This window comes from Pinus tabuliformis, chromosome 1_2 (assembly GCF_031772625.1).
Source record: "Pinus tabuliformis cultivar Carrire ecotype Pingquan chromosome 1_2, CPIR1, whole genome shotgun sequence".
NCBI classification, from domain to species: Eukaryota; Viridiplantae; Streptophyta; class Pinopsida; order Pinales; family Pinaceae; genus Pinus; species Pinus tabuliformis.
Window position 1 is genome coordinate 8831385 of NC_142298.1, and position 20014 is coordinate 8851398.

The 20014-nt window shown below is 35.6% G+C and overlaps 1 pseudogene; it reads left to right on the top strand.

Annotated features, from left to right (window-relative positions):
* Positions 1-584: 584 nt before the first annotated feature.
* LOC149204048 (polyadenylate-binding protein-interacting protein 7-like) lies at positions 585-9865 on the top strand (annotated as a pseudogene).
* Positions 9866-20014: the final 10149 nt, after the last annotated feature.

Below are 20014 nucleotides of genomic sequence, written 5' to 3' on the forward strand. Positions count from 1 at the left end.
TGCCTCTACCTTAGCATGAGAGGTGTAACGAAAACGAGTTCTTTGAAGCAAGTAGTGCGCATGTGTTTCTCATTTAGTGGTTCAGTATCAAGTTTATGACTTTTGTTTCAGCAGCACATAAGATATCCTAAGCATACTCTGCCGCTGTATTCTAAGCTATCATCTCTCAAAGCATACTTGGGGTCTCCTGCACTAGTATAAACCAATCAATCCAGGAGGGCGATCTTAGAAGCAGACAGTTTATTAGCAAAGCTCTGCAATGTCATTATTAGAAGGTATATTCTCTTCGAACAGGACTCATTTGGATAATCCATCAGGCTGGCATTCAAGATTTCGGGGTTCAAGACCCATTCGGATCATAGAATTCGAGCACGGCTTCTCTTAGCACCAGGATATTCCAAAGTTTTCCTTTGGTCTGCAGAGAAATTTATACACACAACCTTCACGAAATTATTACTCAGGGGATAAGCCAAGACGAATTCAAAATTCGAAGCTTCATAGTAAACCACAACCTTTCACTCCGCAAAGTTGCAAAACAATATTTTAAAGCTATTCTTACCAGTAAGCCATCAAAGGAAAAAAATATGCCAGCTAGCGGCGCTTTACTCATCTCCCTGGTGGTAGAAGGAGAAGGTAGGTAATCCTGTCCCAAGGTGTTGTGTCCACGATGCCCCATCTGTTCCGAGCTGGGTAAAGAAATGACTCACCTCCAGATTAGGCCTGGAACATGAATAATGTAAGTATATGGCACCAATCCCTTAGGAAAGGACTGCCAGCATCCCATGAGAAATGAATCACTTAGTAAGTTGATAGGTTCAAAGAAAATGGAATTTATTGTATTATCATCCATGCTTCTCCTGCTTGCTTTGTATTTATAAATATGCATACTTGATCATCGTTTATAAGAATGTATTTTTAGGGATTTATCTGGTCTTAAGCACCTCTCAGGTTATAGTAAATGAAAGAGCTTATTCATGATAGCTTGAGTGAGATTTTCCAGTCTGAGATATAAGCATCTCTGGTAAGGCAGGCTCAAGTGAGATTTTCCAGTCTGAGATATAAGCATCTCTGGTAAGGCAGGCTCAAGTAAGTCAGGACCTTTTCAGACAGACTCGGGTGAAAAAGCTGGGGATTTCAGGAAGGACCTTAAGACAGACTCCGGTAAGGTAAGGCAGGTTCAGCTGAGCTATCTGGTGAGGCAGGCTCAGGCAGACTCAAGCTTTATCTGCATACCTTGTTTTTCTCATTTGTCTGTGAATGTTGTTTCAGACAATTCGGTACCATCAGGAGCACATGTCTCCCCCGATTAGGATGAAAGATCCCATTGAAGCAGCTACCCCCATGCATATTGTATGTACATCTGGTACTATTGCTTGTCTCTATCTTTTCTTATCCGAATACAAAGCGTTTTCAATTCCTCATAATAGTTCAAATGCGCCATCCCCCCTCGTATCGCACAGAAAACCCAGACAGCCAGCAGGTTTTATAAAGAGCTTCCAAAATCACTACTAGCATGAATGAGTTAACTGCAATTTTCAATTATAATTAAACAATTTCAAGGTAAGATTCATTAGACTATTATGACTAAAATTATAAGTTGTCAGTGCAGATCACATCACCGGCACACACAAAAGAGGTCTCTCACATGTTAAAAACATATAGCAATGAAAGAGGTATTTCGTTTCCTAGTTTGAGTTTCAGTTTGAAAACAGTTTGAATTTTACTTTGATTTTTCATGTATGCAGGCAACATGCTATCTCTTCCCTTCCATTTTCAAAGAGAAGTTACCATCATCAATAAAGCAGAAGAGAAGTTCGATGTCTTGCAAAAATAGTGAGAAACAGTGAGAGGCAATTCACTACATCAAAGAGGCAGTTCATTACCTAATTTGAGTTCCAGTTTGACTTTTCAAGTTTGAGTTTTCATGTATGCAAGTAGTATGCTCTCTCCTCCCTTCTATTTTCTTTGTTCCCTTCTATTTTCTCTAAAGCAGAGAAGAGCGGCTTCACTCCTTGATTCATTCTCTCCTTAACCAGCTTCTCTTCGTCCAGTTCAAGATCTAGCCCTTGATCCAAAAGCTTACCTAGTTACAGCAGCATACAGCATACCTCAGTTGATCAAATCATGTTCCAACTTGGTTAGAGTCTATCCCCCTAAAAGTATAGGATAGTCTGAAGCAGTGCTGTCAACTTACTATAGAGTGTATGACACCTCTGTTTACATCTAAACATAAGAATAGAAGAGGTGTCATGTAAACAGAAGAACAGAAGATTGTATGCGACACCTAACAGTTGTGGCAGGAAGCAGTGGTGGCATCCGTACATGCAGCGGTGGTGGTTCTCTATTATAAGATGGTTTTCTATTATACTAAATATATTTTGATTAACACAAAATGCTTTAGATTTAATGCTAGCATTAGTTTGAAGCTAAATTTGTAAATTTGAAGCGAAAATATGATATAACATATGCTTTCCACCTCCTTGCATCGGGAAGAGGCGAAATAAGCCCATGAAAAAGAATACTGTTAAAATAGTTTGGATATTTGTGATAGGAGGTGGTTATTCATCAGGTTAAGCAGGTTAAACTAATGCTAAAACCGAACAATTCGATTACTATAGTCCCTGGCCATTGCCAGATGGCGGGGATTAATAATGAATATCATAACCCTCCAATGAATGTCATAACTACTTACCCATTTCGACGTTTATTCTCTCGGATAATGGGACGTTTGAGCCCTTCAATACTAAGCAAGAAATTAGTAGGGCTAATATATAAAAGGTCCCTTAAAACCGTTACCTTCCTGCACAATCAAGTTTTTTATTTCTCTTTTTAATCTAATTTGGCCACTTTCATATTTTTAGTCCAATCTCTTCACAATTTGAAATTTTGTATTTAAAAATTCACAAAACTCATTTTTTGGGTCATTAAATCTATTTGTAAGAGTATTTAGGAGTTGATAGTGTTTATATATATAACTACGTGTTGTTTATAAAAACATTGTGTGATAAATTTTTTTCAATATATTAATGTCCTTATGGAATTCATATTGCAAAGTAATACTTGATTTTAGCGCCATGGTATAACAATGTTATCTCCTCCAAGTCTAAAAGTTAACCTACGGATACACTAAGAAATGTTGTGATCAAGATCAAAAACCTTATAAATCAAGGAATAATCTATGCAATTCAAAACTTTATATTGGACTAAATTAAATCACAATATCATCATGAATTACTCCATATGTATGTGAACATTTTTTGAACAATATTAGGTACTTCTTATCAATGCCAACTTGATGAAGGTTAGTGTCATATTTACTAGTCACTATTCTATGGATATTTAAGAAAATCACTATCTTATTGGTTAATTGTTGGTCCATAAGGAAATTTTATCATCATAAAAAAATTCTTTACGTGTGCTTACATCCTTTCCCATGGAAAAGGTGAAATCACGTATAAACATATGACATCTAAAGCTTATTGCTTGGGTATGAAAGTTCCAAATTTTTAGTGGATGAAATCTATTAATTAAATGAAACTAAGAATAATGAAATCTTGAACCAAATATATATAATAAATATGAACTGAAACCCATCTTATTTCCCTAATGTAAAATCTACAAATTCAATGAAAAAAATAATATCAATTTTAAAATGAATGATAATAGTAATTACCTAAATTAACTAATGTCAAATCTCATTCCCCTTTTAAATAGACTCATTTTTTAAAGAAATTCATTCACTTGTTTTTTTCTCTATCCAACCAGTTTGCATTCAAGATGGAATATTTTCCCACTCTAAGATAGAATGTAGTTGAGAAAAAAGTTGAGAAAGATAGGGATGCCAACCATAATACAAAATCTAGTGTTAATTTTTTTTTATTATAGATGACAATTCAATGAAATTGATCATTACAAATTTCAGTATGTATGTCCTGATTGTTTTTATAGAAGATATAATTAAGGTAGCAAAACAAGTACATGGAACAATCTTGTTTCTTACTGCGGTTTGAAAATTATTTTTTCTCTAACGAAGACCCATGCACGTCAAGATGGAAAGCCTCATATATACAACTATCTATTTATACTAATTTTTATTAAAATGTTAATTTTACCCATGATGTTTAATATAGACTCTTCACAACAATACTAATGGTCGATGTTAGCTATGATTCCTTGCGATTATCTATTTAAACAATATGGAATGAAATTCTCTTCACAACAGTACTAAAGGTCTATGCTATCTCTAATTCCTTGTAATTATCAATTTAAACAATAAGGAATGAGATTCTAATGCATTAATATCCTAATTGACAATAACGAATGTAATTATAATGTATCATTATGATACCAATATGCTTTATAAGCATATATATCTAGGAAAGGGATTGATTATACCACAAAAACGTATATGTGTGGGCAATGTGTTATGTTTTATCGATTTTGATAGATAAAAAAAAATTGCTTATGGGAATACCATAGGGACTTCACTGGGGTGTAGTACCATACCACGTGCATTCATATTGGGGGATATATATTGAGTAGAAAATGACATAATATATTGGGATATATATAGGGGCTAAAGGGTTTTTACATTAGTAGGTATAAAAAATGGAACTCGAAGTTAATGAAAAATATAAAGAGGTACAAAACATGTTAATGAAAAAATGGTTACCTACAATATCTAGTGAAAGTAGGTGTTTTCTAAATTGGGAAGGTATATTGGGTTTGCATTGGTAGGGGGTTAAATAATGTGATTTTTAGAGGTGTTTTCCAATATGTAGTCAAATTAGTGGTATTGTTTAGTACTCCATGAACACACATGATCTGTCATAGGTTTATTAAGTAAAGCCCTTTAGGGTAATATAGAGGGCACATGAAAGGAATGTCTCTCTCTGATAGTTTTTCCTCGAAGATCTTCAATTTGTCTTTGGTTCGCAATGCATATCACCTAAAGAATTAAACTCAGACATTTTGGTTGACATTCTTGAGATTTGTTACTGTAATATGTTATGATAATTGATTATGTATTATATATAAACCCAGTAATCTTTGTATCACATATACTACTCATGTAGTTTTTCTTACTGCAGGTATTGCAATTTTGAGCTCATGAAATTTGAATTTCTAGGCAATCTTAAAACATACAACAAATATAAGCTTACTTAAATTATCAATAAACATTTGAGCATACTATCTAACTATGTACATCTCTTTTGAGACCTTTCCTAATACAAGATTGGCATATCATTGATGGTGACAAAAATTTCTGAAGTGATCCTCATAATGGTTGACATTATGCATGTGTTTAGAGACACTAGGATGGCTCATGAGAATTAATATTAAATTTAATTGACCCTAAATAAAATATGTAGAGAAGTTTACTTTATAAAGATCTCCAATACCCCAACCTTGAGGTACAAAACCAAACTACTGCTAAATCAATCAACAAAGTAATATGTTGAAAAATACTTGAGATAACTCTATGTTGGTATACCTCTTATATTGCTTAGATCAATTCATGGAATGAATGAACTGATGCATTACAATTGTATGAATTATAGGAAAAAGGGTGGAGGAAATTTTATGAGTTATAGATACAAAGGTGGAGGACATGGTTCCATAGTGAAAAGCCTCCTTTAACTCTTCATAAATTTCAGGGCATCATGCTCAATAGGGTAGCCTTTACTATTTATTTTCATTATTTCATTCAAGCATAAAAGAATGAAAACAAAATTCAGTAATTGAAACATGGATAGATAAGAGTTTCATTCACTAGAAAAAACCACTAGTCCTTGACCAATGAATGAACTCTTGGATTCTATCTCTCAATACTTAGAATTGTCTACTTCATGTTACGATGGTTGTCTTTGGCATTTTTCTTAATATTTTTTTTCCTCACTTTTTTCTTGAGAGTTCGTTTTACAATTATATTCTAATTTGAGATTGCAGAAAGGATGAAGAGTTGGGTTGTTCCCATTCATTAGTTCTAGATAATGATTTAAAGAAAATAAAGTTATGAACATTTTATGAGTCACCTAACTACCTAAATATTCCAATTTCAGTGGATTAGTAGTTGCATGTCAATTGTGCCATTTTTTTTTCGTATAATAACCTTTTATTGTAATAGAGGATGTTGTTATCTTCATTCATACTTCCTTTGAAATTTTTTCTTTAAAGGGTCAATATTTCTATTTAACAAATTATTTTTGCAGCAAAGGCAAATAGGTGTTTTCATGGAGAACATTTTTGAGTGCCAACCAACCATACTTATTCTAGGGAGACATTTGAAAGCACTATATTCTCCAAAGGACTCCATGGGTTAGTCATATCATAGAGAAAATGGACAATCAAGCTCAGTTGCTTCTCCTTGGGCAAGAATCATTTTTCTAAAACACCAAGCATTCTAGGCATCATGTATTGGATTCTTATGATTGCTTATGTCAGAGTAGTGAAGGTAATGGAATATTTGAACAGTTTCCTAGTACCTTAGGGGAATATAAACTTGATATGTCAGGCACTAGAAATTGCAAACATAAATCTAACCAAATATCTAGTGGTATGGCTCCCAATTCATAATTCATATCAAAATAATGAAACTTTCTCACATGTGCATGCAAATTATAGTGAAGGCCACTCGATAACACCTAGATATTTTGATATGGAAGCAAATCCGCCAACCATCCATCCTATAAATCCCACACTGCAAAGAAATAGGATTCCTTGCTTCTTAGCAGGGAATCCTCTATCTAATTCATTAAATACATGTGAGGGAAAATCATAAATATTTCTCATTTGAAAAGCATGGGAGTGGATTTAGTAGGTTCTTCTTTAGGACAAAGGGAACTGGTAGACAATAGACCAAGAAGCAATGGCAAGTGTGTAGTGAGTGTTGATTGGTAAACTACAAATGAGATTTTCTATTTTTTCTATTCTAGGTCTGGAATATGGATTTATAATAATTCAAAGCCACTCTATACAAGACAATGAGTTCTAAATGATATTAATATTTCAATACCCAGTTGGTCTCAATCTCAAGCACAAGACATTTATAGATTCCAAGAGTTGACCTTGTTTGTTTGTATGCTTATGTTTTGTGCTAAATTGGTATTGGAGATACCCCAGTTATGATAGAATTTGTAAACATCGAGTTATGGTGGTAGTGCACACCAGTCATCATAGTTCATTACTTTGTTAAAGTTAAAATTCATCAAATGTTAATAGATTTATTGAGGATGTATAATTCAATGAGACTGAGTCGAAAGTTTATAGATTCCATACTGACATGCATTATTTCTTGATACATTCTATGGTAGCTCTATTAATTTGGAGCAATGTGATACAGATATTTATTTTTGTTTTGAACTGGTAACAATCAGAGATCAAACATATCACCATGTTTATTAGGCATCCCTACTCTGACTCAAAGGTACACTTCAATCTCAGAAAAAGAGAAATAACCCAATTTCATTTAGGAATATACATTAATTTTATGACATTAGGAGAATCCTAGTTGGTGGTTTTTACATCCCTCTAGGTTCCAACTAGGAATGAAAAAATTTGGTTAGCCATTCACCTAATCGGGAATGGAAAAGAATCATAGATGAAATATGCAAATAGTTGTAGAATCATACAAACATACAACAAGCTTTAACCACTATAATAAAGTAAGCTGATATATGATAAGGATTTTTTCACTTAGTTCACACAACCATTTGTTAATAACTTACATAGAACATATGAATCTAATTAATTATATCCTCATTAAATAATAAGAATCTAGTTTTGAATAAAGTGCCTCTCGTATATAATGTTTGAAACATCATGGAGTCATATTGAGCTTATAAGCTGTGAAGTTTGGCAACAAGATGAGAATGATTTATGTTCCTTGCACAAGAAAGAAAAATGCATATGAAAAATAAGAAAGTTCCTTAGATTCAAATTAGTTTAATTTATTTACTAGCTAGTAGAAATTTCTCTTAACAATTTTTATGCTTGTAAAATACAAAATTTGAGAGTAGATGCATATATTTCCCTAGTTTTATGAATATTTCAATATAATTTGTGGTCTAAATTGTGAATGTGTCAAAGTTGGTATGGACATAGATTGTAGCAGAAGTATGACATTTATTTAGTAGTAATCATGACCTTTCTTTCTATCTTCTCTACGCCTTATTTCCCAAGCAACATGGGCTTTGTGTTTTAGTTATGTATGCATTGAGTATGATTAGGGAATTTTGAAGGGAAAGGCAGGTGAAAAATAAAAGCAGACTAAAGATATTAAATTTTATATGCATGCATTACATGCACCTCTCACGTTATTTCATCTCATTAGAAGTTGATCCTGGGTTTTTCCACACCAACAATGATTGAAGAGCTTGAAGATGTGGAAAATTATTCCAATAGGGAAGACAAAATACAAATTCCCAGTGATACAAATGGGAAAACAACCAGGTATGAATTTGAATACCAGAACATGTATTAACTATTGTCATTAAAATAATTACATGTATATAAACTTCCTAGTAACTCTCATTCGAGGTTTTTCAAAGGGGAAAATAGCAAGACATGAACTCCAGGACCAAGACACATATGAATTGTTGATCCAATGTACTTAAGCATCCTGATGAACTTCTATGATAAAGCAAACTCATGTTTAGATGTAGTGAGCAGTATCAAAATCCATATATCATGGTGCACTCCAACATACTTTCAGTTCCATGATATTTGCAAACAATTTGTAGTCTATAATTTTCCAAATTGCTAACTTTTGGTTTTTATCTTTAAAATTTAGAACCATGCAAGAAAGTCAATGTAATTTCTTTTTATTGAATTTTAATAAACTTAGCACTTATTCAAAATTTTAGATAATTTTTTTATCAAAACATTTATCTAATCAAATTTTTGGTGGCATATGAGCAACTTTTCCTTTCTAGTACCTACTATTTATATCTCTCAATTTTCTATTAGAGCTGGACTAAATTCTCATCCCTTATTTTCCAAGCTAAGACTCAGTCATAATAATTTTCGTGCAAGGTGCTCTTTATGTGCTGCATTTTCACCAGTCTCTATCTTACAACATATTACAACAAAAGATGAACTCATCCATAAAAGCAGGGTCATCCACTAAGAAATCCTCTTTAAATCCAAATGCAATAGAATTTTTTCCCTTATGACTTAAAGCTACACCTCATAGTGAAAAAAACATACATGTATTCAAATTGGAAGTTGTAGAGAGTTGGGGTAAAGTTGTCTTAAATATAACCGAGTCAACAATCTATAACACCTCTAATGATGAATCTAGGCAATATTGGTGTTTCAGGCTTCCTGATGACATAATTATTTGCAAGAGCCTAAGGGTTTTTTTATCAATAATTTTTGTTGGTCATGATTATCCTCGTGCTTCCAAGTCTCATGGTGTAACGGAAATTGGGCAACTAGCTTTTGACAAGTTGTGTCAAAGTGTTGATGTTAGTCTTCCCAATGGCAAGTCTAAAGTTTCATTTTCTTAGTATATAGAAGGAATATTTAATAGTGGAATGACACCTCTATTTTCTTCTAGTGGATGGGAGCAACATATTATGGCCCACGATATGTAGTTGGTGAAAAATATAGATGGATATTTTAGTGTCGATGAATTTTATTTTTGGTTTTTGAATGAATTGGTAGGAGAAGAAGCGATTTTGGACAATGGAAATATCAATCCCAGGAGCTTCTTGTTATAGAATTATGAAGTTTTGTAGCTGAGAGTCTAGTAGACATATACTATGCAAATGGGGCATATTTAAGCTTGACAATCAATATGTTTACTCAACTTGAGGTACTCGCATACATTAGATTGTCAATTATAAAAGTGTTTTTCAATTGAATGCTTTCATATTAATTAAATAGCCAATGAGTTTTCTTTCAATATTGTCGCGTGGATGGATTATCTAATAATATTATGAATTTTTTCACAAGTATATTTTTGTCATGGAGAAAAGTTTTGTGTCATTCCATGGAATCAAGAATAACCTGAAGGGAGGATTGCTATGTTACAAACAATACTGGACCAGTGGCTTCAATGTAGGATTCAGGTATTTCATTCAATATGAGCTAATTATAATGATCATGGAATGATATTATGGAATTGATTCTAAAAAATCTATGAAAGTGGATGTCTTGGACCTTATATTCCAATGGTATCTCTAGTAGGATCCAGGTATCTCAGAAGGGATTAACAATTCTCAGGACTCGTATTCATATCGACGTAGAGAGGGGAATGTAACATCCTCCTCCCACATCTACACAAGAAACTGGCCAACCGAGGTAAACATGTGATGAGAGGCCACTATATGATTCGACCTCCTATGTCAAATTAAGGAAGTAAAACTAATGGAAACACACCATAAAAACATTCAACATAAGAATTAGGACCCTCAAGAACCAATCTAGCATATTTTCCAACTAGCCCCTCTGTCCCACTAAGCTTTTGGACCACTTGACCTATGGATGCTCTTAAGCTATGGGCATGCTAGTATCCAGGGACCTCTGGACACTCTCATAAGCTTGCAAGCCAGTGTCCAAGGGAATTTTTGCATAATGTTGTGCCAGCATACTCGAGATTTGAGCCACTTTTTCAGGCCTAGAGCCTAGACCATTGCCCAAAATAAAATTCCCTCTTCATAACAGTAATATAACAGGGAAATAATAGCGAAAAAGAAATTACTTAAATATGACCCTAACTAGACCCTTACTTGCCATGACAGGAATTTCGTCAAACATGTCACGAATATGTAAACTACAGGTGTAAATAACATATTTGAGCATATGTGTCTCATACTTAGCTAAGAATCGCTAAGAGACATTGATGCCTCAACACATTGACTATCATTTCATCCATTAGGTCATAGATACATTGTTCATTCATTTCCATGTAAAAGCATGATGAGATCCATATATAGCTATTGTCATAAAACATATATATAACAAACATAATAGCAGTAGAAATACCAATGAAATCACAACCATATGATCCACATATAAACCATTATAATACTCATAGAAGTACAAGGACAAATAACCTCATATTGGTGATGCAAAATCCAAACCTGGCATGGGACTTCAATGTTCCACCCAACCGTAGAGTGGCTAAGCCAAATCTCTCTTCAACCATTCATCCTTGTGCCATATTCCAAGAATGAATGTGGGATCTCATAGAACACATCAAATCCAAATCCATCTAGGGCTTCTAGAGGCCATCCACCTCAACTCATCAAAAAATTATTCCACCTCATGGTCTTACATCACAAAACCATCATTGGATTGGTCTCTATCCAAACCTTCTAGGGCTTCCAGAGAATTTTTTCCAACCAAGGCTTCCAAGACTAGTAACTCAACCCACAATCATCATCAAGCTTCCAGAGCGTTTGTCCAACCAAGGCTTCTTGGACTAGTAACTCAACCCACCAAGGGCTTCCAAAGCATTTGTCCAACGAAAGCTTTTAGGACTAGTAAGTCAAACCAAGATGTTACATGGCTTCCAAAGCATTTGTCCAACCATGGTTTCTAGGAATTAATAACTCAACCCAAGCTAAAGAAAACTTAAGAACCAAAAAAGAAAAAGAAGGAAATAAACCCACAATCTCCATGGTTATCCAAGAAATGGGAAGGCTAGGAAATCCACTGTCAATCCAGGCAATCCTCCATTCCAGTGACAAATCATGGCTAAAAATCCACATGCATATTCCATGCATGCCAAAACTAGTGAGAAAAACATACATGCAACTCGGTACCTACAAGAAAATATCGTTTTAGTTGCTGATCCCGATGTCTTCTTTTGCTTTCCTGCTCTTCTTTTGCCTTTGTGCTCCAAAAATCTAAGTATTCCATACCCTGCAAGAGTGCTCCAACAAAAACTATAAGTATCCAAGAGTATGAGAGAGAGAGAGAGGGAGAGTAATGACATAGCTCCAACACTGAACTGACTAAAGGTTACCAATTGATCCTCAAAAGTATTTTTATGAATGAGGCCTCTATTTTTCTTCATTTTCCATTATTTTCCTTCATTTTCCTCATCATATTCAACCTATGACCTTTCACCTCTCTTTTCTCCTAATTTCCATTATTTTTATAAATAATTGTGCAAAAAATTTCATCTTTCCTTTCCAAAGCCTTAACCATTGCCTTTGCCAATTTCTTTAGCCATTAATAACTAAATGAACATCCACACTAGGATGTCTTCCCTAGAATTCAACATGGAATAAGTGCCCAATCAACCGTGGTTATTATTTTTCCTTTATTAACTTTTATTACATGGAATTTTCACTGGGGTTGTTACAGAACCCTCCCCCTTAAGGGAACACCATCCTTGGTGTTCAAGAAAACCTATAACTACAAAAAACCTATAAGAAAAATATATTTTTGATGGAGCTTTATAACTTAGTTCAATGAAGTATTTACAATGATCAACCTGCTGAGAAGAAAACCAACATGAAAACATAACAACATAACATCATAATGATATGACACCTAATTATAACATAACTCATGGCGGTATTTACATCCATATACATATGTACATATAGCAACATCACCGAAACATATACCAAACATATAGCAAAACTACTTTGCCTCAAATAGGAAACAAGGATACATAGCCCGCATCTGATCCACCATATCCCATGTAGCTTCATTGGATCCAAAGTTTTTCCACTACACTTTAACTTGCTCGATTAATTGGTTTCTAAGCATGAGAACCTTTTTCTACAATACACACTGAGGCTCTAACTAGAATTCCATATGGTTCCACCTGTAATACAGACAATTTAATCACATGATCAACATATTTAGCATACCTCTTAAGCAATGACACATCGAAATACCATCGACATTCAGTGTTGAAGGCAATGCAATTCAATATGCTACTGGCCCAATCCTCTCAATAATACTGAAGGGTCCACAAAACCACAGTGCTATCTCGACACATGATCTAATATGTAAGGAGCTATTTTTCAGTTTGATATGCATGTACACCTTTCCCCAACCTAGAACTCCTTGAAAAACCTGTTCTGATGTGAATAACTCTTCTGCCTATCTTGTGTTGCCTTTAGATTCTTCTTGATCACATGCATTCCTGTAACTCCTTGAACAACCTATTTTGATTTGCATAAATCTTTTACCTATCTTATGTTTCCTTTAGATTCTTCTTGATCACCTTCATTTCATGTTCCATGTCTTCCAACATGTCTGGTCCAATCAACAACTTTTTAATTGTATCATTCCAACTGATAGGAGTATTTCAACTCCACCCATACAATGTCTCAAACATACTCAAATTCAAATATTTCGGATACCCATTGTTTTAATAGAACTCTACCAGGTGAAGATACTCATCCCACTTTCGTTTTTGATGCATCACATGCATCCTCAACATGTCCTCCAATATCCTGTTGACCTTCTTTGTCTGTCCATTTTTTATGGATGACAAGTTGGTATTGAATGCCAACTCTGCATTGAAACCTGCAAATAACTCCTTCCAAAACATGGAAGTGAACTTTGCATCCATGTCTGACACAATTGTTTTTCGAACACCATGCAATCTGACCACATCTCTCATGAAGACCTATGCTACATCTCTAGCTGTGAATGTAGACTTCACTGAAATGAAATGTGAAACCTTTGTCAATATGTCCACAATAACCACGATGGAATCATGTTGTCTCACTGTCCTTGGAAAACCTATGATGAAGTCCATGGAAATGACTTCCCATTTCTAGCCTGGAATTGTGATTGGTTGTATCATTCCATCTGGATGTTTACACCTACCTTCACATGCTGAAAATTGAAACACCTAGCCATAAACTTTGTTACATCCCTCTTCAGGTTCAGCCAATAATAAAATATCTTCACTGTTGTCAATGTCTTTTGATAACTTGGGTGACCTAAATATGGTTTCGCATAAAACTCCCTCAAAATCACCTTCTTGAGCTCACCACTATCTAGCACATATATCATGTCTCTTAATCTAACCAATTCATTTGTTGTAAGGAAATAGTCCACATCTTGTGCACTTGTACCTATACATGTACCATTACCTATACCTATACATGTACCATTACCTATACCTGTACATTTACCATTATATGTACCTATACCTATAATATCACTTGTACCTATACCTGTACCTGTACTAACACCTCTACCTGTACTAGTACTCTGCTACAACTTGTGCATAATCTCCATATATCTGTGTCCTTCTAACCTACCTACAAGATCCTATCATGTAAGTCCATCCCATAGGAGCTCATAGTTGATAAGTGAATTACCTGTATTTGCCTATGAAGAGATTTTTCCACTTTGTTCTCTTTTCCTTTTATGTACCTGATCTCCAAATCCAACACATTTATCATGGCCAACCACCAAGGCTACCTACCATTCAAGTGTGGTTGGTCAAATATATGCCGCAAACCACTATGATCACTCAGTAATGTAAATCTCCTACTCAGAAGATAGTGTCTCCACATCTTCAACGCATGTATTGTCATTGCCAACTCAATATCATGTGTAGGGTAGGTATTCTCATGCTCAATCAATTTTCGTGATTCATAACATACCACCTATCCATCCTGCATAAAGACTCCACCAAATTATTTCTTGGAAGCATCTATGCATACCACAAATTGCTTTTCTAGATCTACAATATTTAACTTTGGTGCATGTGTCAACAACTGCTTAAGCTACTCAAAACTAGCCTCACACTCCTCTTTCCATTCAATTTTTTTACCTCTCCTCTGTAATGATGTAATAGGATAAGAAATATGTGAGAAGTTCCTAATGAACCTCCTATAATAGCTTACCAACCCCATGAAAGATCTTACCTCATCACATTCTTGGGAGCTACCCACTCCATGATGGCCCTTATCTTTTCTGGATCTACTACAATGCCCTCCTTGGAGACAGCATGTCCCAAGTAATGTACCTCAGTCTGAAAGAAACTACACTTGTTGAGATTAGCAAACAACTGATGCTCTCTCAACAACCTCAACACTATTGCTAAATGATCAGCATGCTCTTCCTCATTTTTACAATATACCAATATGTCATCAATTAATACAATAACAAATTTATCCAAATACGGATGCAACACATTATTCATCAAGCACATAAATGTAGTTGGAGCATTAGTCAAATAGAATGAAGTTACAACAAACTCATAATGCCCATACATGGTCTGGAAAGTTTTCTTGTAAATGTCCTCCTCTTTGATACATACCTGGTGGTATTCCAATCTCAATTCAATCTTAGAGAAAACTACTTCTCCCTTTAGTTGACCGAACAAGTCATCAATCCTAGAAAACAGATACCTATTCTTGATGGTCCCTCTGTTCAACTACCTGTAGTTAATGAACAAGCTAAGAGTACAATCTTTCTTCTTCATAAAAAATACTAATGCACCCTAAGGTGATACACTTGGCCTAATGTATCCCTTGTCAAACATTTCTTTCAACTGTAGCTTCAGTTCTACCAAATCAAGCTTGCTCATCCTATAAGGTGCTTTTGATGTCAGAGCTTCCCCTAGCACCAACTTAATAGAAACATCTGCCTCCTTATGAGGTGAAAACTCTATAATGTCCTTAGGAAATACCACCTTTAACTATTGTAAAACTACATACCTTCTCAACACATTTGCATCGTTAACTTCCCTACCGTTCTCACTGGAAATGTGCACAACAAATAACATACACCCTTTCCTATGCTCATGATTTGATTGCATAGTTGTCACTATCCTAACTGAAGTGACTTTCTTCTTTCCCTATAAGACTCTGGGTTTTCCATTTTCATCAACACACTCAATGGATTTGTCAAAACAATCCACTTTGGTTCAATGAAGATACAGCCAATCCATGCCCAAAAACACACTGTATCATCCCAATGGTAATACATTCAAATGTGTTACGGTAGGAATACCATTCAAATGAAATGCACAAGCTCTTACCCAATGGTTAACTCACTTCTTGGTACCTATATTCAACTGCACTGACCAAGATTCTACATGCAATTCCTTACTCAAACCACACTTATCCACCAAGTCAGGACTAACATAGCTGTAATTATATGCATGGTCAATCAAAATAGAAATAACTTGATCACAAATCTTATCGTCCATTTCAATTGTAGATACCTAGTCGCTTGCATGTTTGTTATCCAATGCTCCATAGATATGAGGAACACTCTGAACAACATCCCCAATAGTCTGTACGTCCTGTGCACTATCTATCTGAGGCCTACCACCCTAATTTTGCGGAAATTTCTCCTATGGTGACCTTTTCCACAAATACAACACTCTATAGGCTTCTAGCTTGCACCTTTATTCTACTCTTCAGATTGATGTCCATGTCTTCTATATGATGCATTGAATTTCTTATATGGTGTATTATTATTTGTACCCTAGGGTCTGTTAGAGTCGGTTTTTTCAGCCCTTCGTCAGTGATCAAAATCTCTTTTGTTTCGTTTCATTTTTAGGTGTCTCATTCAATCCAGTAATTTGCATTCCATTAGGAACATCTATTTTCTGACAGAATGGTCTTGTCACTCATCTCCCTCATGTCATGTATCTGCTGCTCCGTGTCTATACATCAAAATCAATTTTAAAGTAACTCACAGTCCTCCTTGGTCTCTTGGTTAGCAAAAGGGTCATTTTAGTCATTAGGTCTAGGGTTTCATTTTCAAAAGGTCTAATAATGTCCACAGGCACATGAGGGAGGTTCAAAATTAGTTTTCATTGCAAAATTTCATCGTCAATATGTTTGATCATGACTCTTCTTCAAAACACTCTTTTGAAGAAGAAATCATCAAATTTATGGTTTGTAATAAATACGTAACTTTTAAAGTTTTTCAGTCATGAAGTACTTCAGGCGTAGCCCTGGTCATCCTTTGTCGAAATTACATGCCAATCATCCCTGCAAAAATAGACAGAGTTTCATCATTCAGCCAAAAAATCAAAGTGGAAGCAAAAACAGAGTTATGTGAAAGTGCCAAAGTCTGCAACACTACAAAAGTGGGTTTGCCAAATGAAGAATCAAAGTCCATGCCATAGGAGATATTCTTGTGCTTCAATAGTTCATTTACATGCAAAAGAGAAAATTTGGTGAGTAAGTGTGAAGTGTGGGTGAAAATTGCACTAGGTTTCTCGGCGCGGTGCACTGGGCAGGAGGCACAGCGCACCCATCAGGCGTGGCGCACTGGGCCTTAGTCTGTAGTGCAATTTAACACGGGCGCAACGCATTGGTGAGGCACAACGCATTGGGCTGAGTGCGCGGCGCATACAACCAGGAAGCCCGAAAATTGCCAAATTCGCTCCAAAATCACCCAAAACATATGCCTTGCCATCGATACAAGTAGGTTGAACTGCTCTCATGGTTTTTCATCCAAGATTGATGGTTGTTGATGGTGTTTGATGAATGGTGAAGTGTGTTAAGGAAAGCAAACACTATCTCTTCAAAATTTGCAAAGGAGATTGCTACTAGGGTTTTGTATTTGGTTGTTTTGCTCATCACTCCCTTATTGCATATTTTCCTTGTTCTCCTTATTCCCTAAATTCACATACCCCTAATCCCAAGTTCCCTTTCCCAAAATCCCAAATGCACCAAACCCTAGTCTCATACTTAAAATTCCCAAACCCTAATGGCTATCCCAAGAGCTTCATGTCACCATTCGGTAGAGTGTACCATCATTCAGAGGGTTGTCATCATCATGCCAAGTTCCACTGGGTCATTTTATGCCTTGTTCATGCTTCAATTGCACCTAGGTAAGGTCATTTCCCTCTCCTAGGGTTTTGAAGGCAATTTCTCTTGGATGGTCAAATCACTGGTAAAACTTGTATCCTGATGTTCATATACCTTCCCCTATCCATAATGTACCTTATTAAACACATCTCATCACTAAAATCCCCCAAATTCCTCATTTCGGCACAAACCCTTGTTTCTTGCTACAATTTGACAATTTCCTAGGTTGGGCCTGTGTTTAGCCCTTTTGGACCCCTTCCCCTCACTCAATATTTGACATTCCACTTTCCCCTGCTTCATAACATCCCTCCCTACTTCCCAAAATTTCCTCAAGAATTTAGGAGCCCCTTATCCCCTTTATTTCTCTTCATTTCGACAAATCCCCTATTTCACACATCGGTGTAGGTTTTACTCAAATGATGCTTCTGAGCACGGAAAGATGAATTTGGAAAAACTGAGAGAGGTTTTTGTCCAGAATATATGATTAAAGAAAAACCTCATTCACTTTTTACACAAGTGTCATGGTTTTATATAAAATTCAAAAGTGCAATTGCCTCGAGAGAATTGAGGCACCTCTGAAGTGACCTTAGGAAAATCAAGTTTTCTCCTAGATTGGTTGGCCAAATGACTTTCTTGTTGAGTCAAATGATAATTAGACACAAATATACTTCCAATGAGCTATCATGAGCTCAATTTGGAGTTGATAAAGACCTTAAAAAGTTGACTGCAACATCACTCTGCCTTTAGGCAGCCTCATTTGGCACATTTTGATCAGTCTTGGGAGATTTGATTTTTGACAGAAAATGAACTCAAAATTGAAAAATTATAGTTTGGTTGGAAATTAGACTCAAATACATTTCGAACGAGCTATCCCGCACCCAATTTGGACACCGAAAAGGCCCTCAAAACGGGTCTGAAAAAAGGTGCTACGCACAGAAATTTTTAACACAGGGTTTTTCTCCCTATGCGCCGCGCCACGTGGCGCTCGCTTTTGCTAGAGGGCTCAAAATATCAAAAAATTTACATTTTTGGATTTGGCATGAAAAATTATGGTTTCTTGTGCATGGGCAATAAATTTGGGCAGGTTTTGAGCCCTCAAGTGGTTAAAAACACTCAAAAAATGACCTCACTGCCCTTACTTTGACACACAGGAAGCAGTATTGGGAGATTGAAGTTTTGGAAAGGCAAATGACATCCAAATTCAGAAATTCCACTTGGGTTGGAAAGTACACAGGCAGGGATTTCAAAAAATCTATCTTGGTCTCAATTCGGACTCCGGGAAGGGCCTCAAATTCAGCTCCAAAGTGGTGCGACACATAGAGAATCAAGCGCGGCACATAGAGGATTTTTGCCTATTTTTCACTGTACAGCTCAGAAATTCGCCTAGTTTTGACTAGTTTCACTCTTTCATGTAACTTTTGATCCACCATGATGTAACTTCATAACCATGATGTAATTTTGGTACATATTTACTTGTTCTAGAGGATTCATTCACCAAAAAGTCAAAATTAAATGAATGAATCAGTTTCCTAGCATATAGGGGCAAGTTGTTTGATTGCCTAGATTTTAGTTCCTTGTTTAGAATTGGTTGAAACAGGTCCTAGAATGATGAGCTTGACCCCTAGAGGCCTGGTAAGGAGTTAGGCTTGCCTATATCATGTAATTTCTCAGTAATTTTCATGGTTTGATACTTGGGATTGCTTAGCCCTCTATTGTACATTTCATCTCTGCAATTTTGGCAAAGGAAAGACCAGGGTTTTGTAGCACTTGTTGGGATCCTTGTGGCTATGTGTTTTGATGGTGTGTTTCTCTATGTATTTTTAAGTTCATTAATTTTTATGTGTATCATTTTCCCTTCTCTTTTCTTTTGAAATTAAACAAATGAGTGATTAAGGTAGAATTCATTGGACTGTTGTGCTCTGCCTTGAAATTTTGCTTAATTCTACATGTTTTCATCTATTTGAGAAGGACTCTTGAAACACTCTTGCCCTCCTTAGCTCCTCACCAGTCTGATCCATCCATTCATACAATCCAAAGCATCAAAACTACTGCCTATCTTGCCCCTACCAGTACTCTGCAAAAATTTGGCCTCATCCCCGGACCCAAATTTGCCTTTCCCTTTTTTCCAACAAAACCCTCAAAAACTTAAATCAAATCTTTGCACTTCATACCTAGCCTAAAATTAGTTTGTATTTCAGTCATCTCAAGTCCCATCAATTATCTTTTGCTGAGATTGACCCGGAGAGAGCCCT